Source organism: Motacilla alba, chromosome 1A (genome assembly GCF_015832195.1).
Source record: "Motacilla alba alba isolate MOTALB_02 chromosome 1A, Motacilla_alba_V1.0_pri, whole genome shotgun sequence".
Lineage (NCBI taxonomy): Eukaryota > Metazoa > Chordata > Aves > Passeriformes > Motacillidae > Motacilla > Motacilla alba.
In genome coordinates this window covers 20525581-20537640 of record NC_052031.1, presented here as the reverse complement: position 1 = coordinate 20537640, position 12060 = coordinate 20525581, and the positions used below count along the sequence as shown (strand labels likewise).

General features: G+C 36.1%; 1 protein-coding gene across 5 annotated transcripts in view; it reads right to left on the bottom strand.

Moving 5' to 3' along the window:
• The window catches only part of GRM8 (glutamate metabotropic receptor 8), a 320858-nt gene that overhangs the window by 49077 nt on the left and 259721 nt on the right, over positions 1 to 12060 (bottom strand). The window lies entirely within an intron of this gene.

The window sequence follows — 12060 nt, the reverse complement described above, 5'->3', positions numbered from 1 at the left end:
AGCAGCACATTAGCAAAATATACTTTTTTTTATTCACCTATGCATTCTTTCTGCATGCGCCACAAATGACATATGAATAGGGAACTCTTGGATTTAAAGAATTTCCTGCTTAAAATTATCACTCAGTTTGGTGCCAGCTGTCCCTTGTCCACCCTCATTGAAGCCCTGCTCTGCAGAGGTCACTGAAAGGGAGCCAGAGCTGCGGGTAGAGCAGAGCCCCTGGTGGGCAGCAGAGCCACTCCTTGCTGCTCCAGGCCCCCCTTTCATTCCTTGGTGAGGTGGTGAGCACTCAAGGACAATGCACTTTCCTTGTTCTTGCCTATTAAGCACTTAGCACTTTTGTTTCATTTGGAGGCTTTATTCATGAGCGAAACAACAGTAACAAAACTTCAGGCGTCAGGAATGTTTTCAGTTCCTTCTGGAGGAGGACAGAATGAGGACAGCTTATAAAAGGGGGCAATTTTGGCCTTTAAAGTTTATTTTTTTCAGCAATTTTTCAACAGACTTGAGAGGAAATCACAGTGTAGCATTGCTGGCCTTATATGCCTTCCCCAGAGAGCCAGAGCAGCAGTTACGGCACTGCACAGGGTGAATAAAGCAGCAACACGCAGCCAGATTCCTGCTCTCCCCTGTGCCCCTTCCGTGCAGGACTTTGATGTTGTTCTCCACTCCAAGGGATTACAAGGAGACAAGAATCGCTCATAAAACCAGCTCTGTGAACCCTCAGAGTCACTCGAGGACTTCAGTGGGAGGGGATCCTGAATCCCCAGAAGTCAACCAGATTTTATATCAAGGATTGTGATGACTATGCAAAATACATCAGCTGGTGATTATGGAAAAGAAAATAATTTAAGCAATTAGCTTCCTAAAAAGCACAAGAATAACCTAGGTTTGTATTAAACAGCTTTGATAGAGCTCCAGCAGAGCACTTGATACACTAAAAAAAATTCACCTCTATTACAACCTCCTGGTTTTAATCACTGAAATCCTAAAAGCCCACATAACCCTTTATTGTTTCATCTACTGGATGTGAGAAAAGACATGCTATGATGAAATCAGCATGACAGTGAAGGCAGCTTGCCTTTACATTGTTGCTAGGAGAATAAATACAAATCTTGTGATTTAGTCACATACTACAATAATGGGGGGCAACAGTAAACCAGAGTCATTAATCCAGAACTGTGCATAAGTTTGGAATGACTCAGAAAACCACAGTACAACATATTGGCTAGATTATAGCACACAATACAGAATCACTAGGAGAGCAGACAGCTTCTCATCCAGCATAGGCTTAGAATGGCACGGACAGGCAATATCTCATCTGGCAGAAAGCCTGACAGGATAAAGCTCAGCTGTCCCGTTTTTAAACACATTTGAATTAGAAAGGTGAGTTTATACCAGATCAGTATTTAATACCATGAGTCTACAGTGGGTTTTTTTGGCATTAAGCATCCTAAGGTCACATTTACTGTATTATGATTCAGTGGCTTAAATAAGTACAGAGAATTCCCTTTTGTCTTTTAGACCTTCTACTTTACTAAAAAGACAATTAAAAAAAAAAAATTTAAGAAAATTCTTGAATTTTACAGCTATTTACAATTTCACATACTTTTGTCCGGGCAGTATTTTAATTTACTAAAAGTATGCCTAAAATCTCTTAATGGTTTGCAAAACACTTAAGTGCCTCAGATTACACCTCACATTGGCAACAACTGATAATAAATTCCTACTTCTGAAGCTAGCTGACAAAGATTAATAAATGTTTTTCACTCTGATACACCTGATACGAACTAAAAAAGATATAATTTCCAGCATATAAAGTTGTATAAAGTTATGAATGTTAAAAAACTCACTGGATAAAGAACTGTTCTCCATAATAAATTAATTATCCATATAAACACTATTGACTGGTTAGCCATAGAAAAAGTCAAACAAAAATGAATCTTAAAGCATAAAAAGTTCTAAATCAATGTAGAAAATAACCAGAATGAATGGCTGGGGTAGGTGGATTTTACAAGGTATAAATCCTATGTTTTATAATCTTGATTGTCTGGATTAATTTTCTAGTCAAAAAATCACATGTATGGTGACCTAGATTTATCAAAAAGCTTTAAAAAATGTTATGAGTTTTTGCTCATTAGTTTTGTACCAGTACAAATAGTAGTAGTGTTTCGGTACTATTTAAGAAGAAAGAGGAGATATAGTCCCAAGAAACATTGGCCACTGTTTGAAATTGAAAATTGCTTCAAAATACTTGTATATCTGAGAAAATTCTGGCATTGGAGGATGATAACTCTGGAAATTTGTGGAAAGATGGGATTCTCCCATGAACACAACCATCTGACCACTCAGTTCATGGCTCTATTAACAAGGAATGTGCCACAGTAAGAACCAATTGGCAGAGCAAAGCTGTTAATTCTGAGAAACTGATGATCACATTGGTCTGTATTTGAAATTAGAGTCTGCAGAAGAAGGTTGTATTGACCTAATTTTGACATAGTTCAGTGGGCTTCATTAATGAAGATTAGCTGTCCTTCTGGAAAGCACATTCTGTTTTCATTTCAGCCAAAAGCAGCCCAGTTCACTTAGCCCAAGACCCACAGTGAGGAGTGTGTTAAGCGGGAATAATTAGCAGATTCCTTTCACAAGCTGACTCTTGGTTGAAACCAAAATGCTGGTGTGTGTATATCCTCAGAGTGCTCCTTGGACAATACTGTAGTAGGGGCAGAAGAAAGAGCAAGGGAAACTATATCTCAGAGTGTGCACTGTGCTTTCATGACACTTGAATAGGTCTGATAAGGGTTTCTGTATATGCAGAACTTAATAACCGAAAAGTCATGCTAATTCTGGTCATCTGGTTCACTCCCAGCTATCAAAACCTGCAGCAGTCTTTGCCTGTAACGTATTTTTGAGGTATCATTTTGCATAATGTAAAAGTAATAAGTAAACACAGTACAAAACGTAATTACAATAGTCTTAAATATCTGTCAGTTTTTTCACTGATTGTATGTATCAACAATTCCAGTTTTTTGAACTTGTGCAGAAGATTCACCCATGTCATTACTTTTCTCTCTCTGTGAGCTAGTACTATTGATCCCACTTCTTCTCTGAGATTAGCTTTATACAATAAATGACAGCAGGAACTGTTGAGAAACTACACAACAAGGGAGGATCATTTGGGAACATAGAACAAGGGACAGCTATAATTTTCAGAACTACTGAAAACCTGTAATAGTCAAGCTTTAAAGGGAGTTTCTGGATGCTCATCCTCTTCTGAAAATAATAATTTTTTATGTAGACATAAACACTTAGCAGTGGAACTTTCAAAAGTGCCAAGGGGAACTTGCTCAATAAAACTAATTAATTTAAATGAGAGTTTAGTGCCTTGTCTGTTAAACTGCTTTTGAAAATCCCACTCTGCTTCCATCTGCAGTTTTCACAACAAAAATACTTTAGAAAACTTGCCCTAAAGTGATCCAGAAGTTCAAATGTTATAAAACTAAGTTCAGGGGATCTTAACTTTAGGCACATGTTTCTAAATATTGTCATGGGGGAAAGAAACTGTCAAAGAGGCCAAAGTCAGACAAAAGAAACACAGAAAAGAAGGTGCTTTTTGGCATTGAAAAAGGATTACGTTCTGCAACTCTTCAGCTCTTACTGATTAAAATGTCTAGGTCTGCAGCATTCTTTATGCTGCTCAGAGTCTACCAAGGCTGAGCAGCTCTCAGATTGTTAAGTAGCCTTGGGTAAACATGATTTCAGAAAGAATTATCTCATTTTCATGTGTCATCTTCTAGATCCAGTTCACTACAGTTCACTACAAAACAAAGTTCATTGCTAAATGTATCTGATATCATCTAGCTCAGCTGGACTGGGATAGCCTAGCTCTGTACCTAGTGTTGGTAATGCTTTAAACATTATCTCAATTTTATTCCAGTAGCTTCTCTGAATGTGGAAAATGCCTGATAGGTTGGTGTGCTATCATGAAATACCTCACATTTCCCTAAGATGCTGTTCCATTTCCTACTACTCCAATACTTGCCAGAGTGAAAACATCAGAAATACTTTGACAGCATGTCTGCAAGATGTGTATTCATTTGCTATGAAATGGATCATGATACAAAAAGAGAATGGCTTCATTGCTATTTCAATGGACATAAAATCATCTCTACATGAGATATCTGCCTGATGGGGCTGCAATTTGCTTTAATGTGCAGCATTAAGATTCACAGTTCACTAAACCATTAAAATATAGACAAAATGCCATTTCATATCAAAACCAAATAAACACCTCTGCCCTTCATGAACATTGCAAACACAATTCCCTCTAATATCTAATAATAGAGCTAAAAATTAATGATGTGAGAACTTGGCTAAAAGAATACAAGATTGACATGATACAGTAAAAATAGCACATTCACTTTACTGAACGCATATTCTTCTAATAATCAGGCAATTCATTCATTTAGCAATGTCATTTAGAAATGCCCTCAGCAACTAGAGAAGACTGATCAAAAATGCTACTAATAGGTCAAATATAATTTCTGAATCATGTGTCCAATATGATTGGACAAAACCACTCTGTTTCCTGTTCTTAATTATCATGGAAAAATTTATCAGTTCTTTAATTCAGCAACCCATGAACAATACACAGACACTTGGACAACCTTCAAAGGGTTTTTCAGAGTACATTGCTTAGGTAATATTTAAATGTTTCTGATTATGCTATATTATCACTTGCAAGAATTTACATTTTTCTTTCAAATCTTAGAGCTAGATATTAATTTAAAAATGAAAAATGAATGTTTAATTGTCTTATTGTAACAAATGGAATTATATGAGTTCTGGATAGTGTAATGCAAATGGTAATTATAAGAGTTTTGGGACAGACAGACATCTTATTTTGTAGTCAGTTAGCCAAGGCTTTCAGAAGGATCAGGAGTCTTACATTTAAATTCATGGGACTTTTAATGCATATTGAGAGTCTTAGCTATAACAATGACAAAGAACTGAAATATCACCTCCAACTATCGCTAGGATTTTTTCTTATGTTTATCTCAAGTTCCTGGAAGTATTTACCTTCTGATAAAAAAGGTCCATCACAGGAGCATAGCAAGTAAGTGAATTAAGGGAATTTCATCTAGTGTTTAGATTTTTAAATTGTCTTATATATCTATTCTCACAGTAAAAGTTAAATTCTTTAATGTACCTTGTCCAATCAAGTCGTCTGAACCATTAAAACACCAAATTAAACTGAAACTGGTTCAACTAAACAATTTCATTTTGAGTCTAAATATAATGGTATTCCATTCTGACTGCCAGATAGACTTATCCCATTAGAGAAAAGCGGGGTACATCTCCAACTATTTAAGCAGGCATGTACAGAAGGGAAACAAGTCAATGATGAAAAATACAATTTATATTAAAATGAAACAAAATAAAACAAAATAAAACAAGAATGAGTATTACTCCAGATTGCCATGCCAGTATAAGATCACTATCATTACCAAGTTTGCCATAATTGCTGTAAATTATTTATATAATTCACGTTATGTCATTTTCTTTAATTTTAGGCATAGATATTCCAAGGGTTCTGCAAGAACATGGAATTATATATTTGGTTTTATCATGTGCTGGTTGAAAACTAATGCAATCTAATATCAGTTTGAGGAGTCTGAGAAGCTTGACGAGTATGAAAGGATCAGGCTGAAATACTACAATGCAAATCAATTTTTCTCTTTTTCTTTAGGATCAGAAGTACAGGTGGTTGAAAGAATCCAGATGGAAGCTGCTTTCTCCTAACTGTAAATCCACCTGCCCAAATTTTCTCCTAGGGAAACCACTTACCTCTCTCATGGCTTTTTTTGAAGGAAAAGCAGTTAAATTTATTATCATTTTTGTTTTACTGTTTACATTTGAATATTTACATACTATTTACATGTATATGTATAATTATTTTTATGCAAGTGTGATATAAAATGCTCAGGAAGGAAGGAAGGAAGGAAAGAAGGAAGGAAGGAATTATTATTAGTGGTGCAGCTTTGGTCTCTAAGCCAAGACACAGCCTTCGTGGCTCTGATACAGTCTGAGTCCATGACCTTGGGCAAATTATTTAACCTTTCTTGAATCTCAACCTTTCAGCCCACTGGAGAGAAGCTGCCATGCAGACAGGAGTGGAGACACTTTATTTGAAAGTGTGGATAAAAATTTCAAGTGGGGATATTACTGATGTCCATCTCTCAGGTTTAGAAAGTTTTTGCCCAACAATTATAGTTTAGAAAATTTGACTAAAACAACTTTTACTTTTAAAACTGAGCAGTATATTTTCAAAGAATCAATACCAAAAACATCATCATAGTTCCATGCTTTCTCAGCATGTCATAATCTTTCTTGTCATCTCCAGTTTTCAGAACTGCAATATCACCAATCTCTGGAATTACTAAAATAAAGATAATGCATTTTTATTGTTCTGAACATGTTAACAAGTCATTCTCAGTTAGAGAAAAATACTTATAAGGAATGATGCTCTAAGGTAAAACGTAAAAATATAAAATAAATCTATTAAAAATATAAAGATTCTTATGTTCATTAATAGAAAATTTTAAATACTTGTCTTGCTTTATTAATGCAAATATGTTATTTAGGGGGCTGATACTGTAATTTTACCTCAAAGAAACCAACCCTACTAATTAAGTCATATAATTCATGGCTGCTGAATACTTACATAGAGGAACACTGTGTTAACCTAAAACAGGGAATAATCATGCCACAGATCACAATATAGAGAGAGTGTTTATTAGTGCTATATAGTCTTAAATTGCTAGCCTTTATATGGCTTAGGATCTAGCTTACTTGATTTTTTTAGTTGTTCTTGGCTTGTTTTAGTTTGGGGTTTGTTTTTTTTGGGGGGGGGGTTGTTTGTTTGTTTGTTTGTTTTGTTTTTACTTATACTTTTCTCCTCCCATGATTTGGTTTCTTCTGATTCTTTCAGAATTGCTGGCCCTAGCAGATACTTGGTACAAAGGTAGGAGGGGCTGCAGTGTAATACCTTCTTCAATTTGCCCAACAAGGAACATTGATATGGATGGAATAATTGGGAAACATAATTTTATTCTCAAATGCCTTGGGGAGTATACAACACAAAGGGCAATGATTAGCAGCTCATCAAATAAACAGCTACTGTTACTGCACTGTGTAACCACCAAATGGAATTTTACAGATGTCTAGTAGGCACTTCTATTCAATATATGCAATTTATTTTTTTTTCATTACTGAAAGCATGAACCCCAATTAATTTTCAAGCATTTGCTTCTGAAAATAGCCTCTATTTACAAAGGAGACAAAAAATTACCCCCAACCAAATCAAAGAAGCCAAACAAACCAAAACACACCACCACAGAAACATCCCATTCTAGATGACATTGACAGACTTCAGATTTTTTGAAAGCTCTTTCAGTGGTCTACTTTCTACATTTTTAAAACATATAATTAGTACAATGTATCAGACTGAAATTCAGGTTTCCAAAGTAATCTTTATGCAGACCACTTTCATACAGACAATCTCTCTTGCATATCCTTACCTAGAGGTCCTTGCTGCCCTTACATGTCCCTGACATACACTTGAAGAGAATTTTATGTGCATTTATAAATAAAACTCATGATGTACATACAGGGATTAAAGTCATTATGCGCTACCAAAAACAGACTGGGCCATAATTTTGCATATATAATTAAGCAGGTGTTTAAGGTGTTTAAGGAAAGGCTAAGTGCCATGGTGTAGTTGATGTTGGTGTTCTGTCATAGGCTGAACTTTATGCTCTCAAGGGCCTTTTCCAACTTGGATGATTCTGTGATTCTATGTTCACAAATACTCAAATTAAAAACAAACAAACTAAATTCTCCAACAATTAGTCAGATTTAGATTTTGAAATAAATGTGCTTTTGAGAGGAAATCTTCCACTATCACATTTTTTGGTCAACTGATTGGTTTTGATCAGCTCTAGTACTAGGGCTATGTGAACCATAATTTTTGAAGTACATTTTTACCTCCTGCAGTTGATCATGCAGAAATAGCCTGCAAGCATACCTTAAAAAATTTAGTGCTTTGAGAAAAGAAAAGGAGCATAGTTCTGGCAAAGAGTTTTTTAACATCACTTTCTTTGTGCCAGGAGAATCTCCTCCGTTCTTCCCAAGGCCCATCACCAGTCTAATAGCTTAGCTGTGTTTCTTGATGAAAGTTTTAATACCCATAACAAACATGCTCCCTCCCAAATCCAGTCCTTTCAGCTACAGTTACCTAAGTTGGAGCTGGCTTGTCCCAAGCTCAGTGCTCCATAGTTACTGTGTTTCTCTCCAATCTGTGTCAGGTGCCTTTCAAACCCAATGGTCCCCAGAGTCTTCCTCACTTCACAGCTCAGCACAGACAACAGGAACACAAGGGGTTCAGCAAAGTTGCCATTTGAATTTAATATAGATTCTTTTTTTTTTTTAATTTTAAGACTATATCATTTCATAAATCACATTGGTTTCATGAAAAATGTTCACTATGGCATGCTTTTAATTATTGTATTGGTTAAAGGTGAGTTTATCAAAACGAGAGCTGCTGCCCCCAAACTCCTTCAGGATGGGCTGTGAAACAAATGTATGGGGCTAAACCTTCAGCTGATTTAGTTCAGCCCAGTAAGTTTAGTACTGTTATGTTAACAAGTTATTATTTCTTAAGGGGATGACCTGTCACAGTTTTTGTTATCTTTAGTATTTAATTATTTTAAAAATAGAAATGAGTCAATCACAAAAAGTCTCAGTTCAATATGAAGAAAAAGATGCTGATAAGTTTGTTTAGGTTTTAATCCTCCTCCACTATTTTTAAATGGTTTAATCTACCTCCTATTTCTTGATCAGAGCAAAAGGCGCTGCGTGCATGAAACTGAAAAATGAATGGTCCTAAATTCCATCCTGCACAACCCTTCCTACAAATTGATACCAACACAGAAACCCTATTATTTTTATTCCTGCTCTGCTCACAGACCAAGATGTCAATTGCACTAAGGGCTATAAAAATCTACAGGAAAAAATTATGGTCTCAATCCCAAAGAATTCATAGCCAAACCATAAGATAAAGGAGAGCAGAGTATTGGCAGAATACAGAACAGACCATCCTTAAACTATTGAGGCAACACAGATCACATGATAGTCAGCAGCTATCTCCAACAGGGGCTTTTTGAGGAAATTTTGCCAAAAAAGATTTTTAATGAGGTAACAGAAAGAGGAAACCAGGGCAATTTTGTATCTATTTACTGAGCTTTCCATCCAAGCATAAGACAGCACAAAGGCATTGGCTTCACCAGTGACCTCTCAAAGAGTACCATAAAACAGAGCTGAAATATCCTGCGCATCTTAGCTTCTAAAAAATGTTTTAGCAAAGTGAAGCACTTGAAATTTTGGGAAAAGTTGCCCTCACTTCAGCAACCTTCATTGACTCTGACAGAGGAACAGATAAACTCAGCTGAAATACAGGGATCAAATTTATTTACTTGTCTGAAAATAGAGGCACTCTACCAAAACTGTTCCTGACACATTTGTCCAATCTGTTTTTAGGAAAGAAAAGCTGTAGTACATTATACTCTGAAATATAACAAACTCTAAACCCCAGAACACTACTTTAAGATGGTTTCCCATCTAAAAGCTAATTTTCCAGCTCTTCTTCATGAAGAGTCAGATCTTTTCATGCGAAAGACCTTGAATTTTCAGCACTACACAAACACTAGCCCTTTAAACACAGTTCCAGACAGGAAGTAAGATGGCATACACAAAAGTGTGAAAGTCTGAACTAACTCAGAACAGGAAGAAAACAGATTGTATTTTATACTGAGATTTCCAGCAGCAGGAGATGAGCTTTTGCTGCCAAGTCAGTGCTGCTGCTTAGAATGAAGAGTCAATAATTAAATTTAAAATTCTGCAGAGAGACCTAGTGATCTAGAAGGAACAAAAGCAAACACAAGGAAGAAGTTTAAACGAGAGAAAGTGCGACACAACACATTTAGTGAAGGGGCGGAACCCCTTCACTAAACCCAAAAATACCTCTTACTAAAGAAATAAGGGTGAAGATTTTCAAAATGAGAGAAAGAGTTTTAAAATGAGAATAGGGTTTCATATGTACTAAAATATTGGGATTTATTTTATAATATTTGCAGAACTGAGTAGACAGCAAGCTCTTGAGACTTTATGGGCAAGTATGGAGAATTTGAAATGGGAAACCTAGTGCTTCCATGCTAAAAAGGGAGGGAATGAAGAAGCCAGGGAATTATCAATCATTCATTTTGACTTGGATTCCAAGAAAAATCCTGAAAGAAATAAACAAACACATTTCACAAACACAGAGAAAACAAACAAGACAAGTAACAGCCAAAAGGGATCTGTCATCAATGGGCTGTCACATTTCCTTCAGTGAGAGGGTAACAGGCAATGTGGATGAGAGACAAGCAGCCAGGTGTCATTTATCTTAACATTAGAAAGATTTTTGACAACATCTCAAATTACACTCTCAGTCACAGGCAACCTAGTGAAACAGATTTAGCCCCTAAGGGCTAGGTGCAAATTATATCAGAAAGCTGAGGAAAGATAAAAGTGTACTTGATTTACTGTCAGAAGGGAAGGGATGGCACTGGGTGTGGTCTAGAGAGGTCTATTGTTAGTCTGCTATTATTCAGTATTTGTAATAAACACTCATTTTTTCTGGATCATAAAATAGAGTATAGGGAGATCAGATTTGGGCAGTAACACTGGAAAAGGCTGAAGCCATGCTGAAGGTCAGAATACTTATTTCAAATGATACTGCAGAGCCTGAAAAAATGAAGCATGCAGTTTAACAGGGACAACTGGCACTACATTATGGGTCAGGAAGGACAGAGGTGGCAGCTCTGCAGGAGAAAAAGAGATCTCAGGGCTCTAGTAGATTGTGATATATTGAACCAATGTTGCACTGTTGCAAAAGGGGCAAATGCCAGATAAATGTAGATAGATACAGCAGTCTTCCCCCTCTTCTCTCCATCATGACTAAATGAAATGATGTTCCTCCTGTACTCTGCACTAGTGAGACTGCAGCCAGAGCACTTGCTGAAGGTTAGGTCATTGTGTTTCCCTTTGAAGGAGAATCAAATGGGGAGTCCAGAGGAAATCTGCAAAGATCAGAAGCACGTCTAGAAAACACAAGCTATGTGACTAAATTGAACAAATTCCTCTTGTATAGCCTGAAGAAATAACATAGCCTAGGAGGTAAAACAACAGTCTTCAAATACATGAAAAGGACGAGGATGTGCACGATGTACACTGAATAAAATAGGCTTAAATTATAGCAATAAGGAGTAAAGTTATTCTTAAGACACTTTGGAGAGATAAGAGTAGCTAAAAAATGAAAGATAATGCCTCCAGAAGCTGCAAAGTCTTCACTCTTAGAACAACATAAGTGTAGAAGATGTTAACTTTATCCAAGGCCTAGACAGCCTCTTGAGATCCCTTTTGCTGTCTTCTGTAAGGTAAAGGCAGATTTCAGGTACTAAATATTTTGAGAACAAATAAAAATATCATAACTAGGCTAAATAAATAGGAAAATAAAAAAATGTCAATGTACTCTCTTGGCAGCTAAGGTCTTTAGTCTGTCTTTTGTGATTTTACAGAATACCTATTTAGGAAAAATATTTACAAGAAAAAAGTAAACAAGAAATGGGAATGATCCTACTTTTCCTATGTCTTGCATAATTAATGATGCATTTTAAATATTGTATGGTAAATTGCTTTTGTTTGCAGTGAAAATGCTTCTCTAAGTGTTAGGGAAAGGTCTAATTAAAGAAATCACCACTGCAGCAATAATAAACTGTTTCCCACATAAGGGAGCTTAAATTAGTTTGGGATATATTAAGCATGTAGCATGTAAAAAAGAAGTCCAAATTGGAGTCCTGTATGTGAATGGAAAACAGGTGTAAAGTGATGCACAACCTGAAGCAAAAGATCCTAAATAAATAACCAGGTTTATAACTCCATAAATCTTTCATGGCTGTCTTC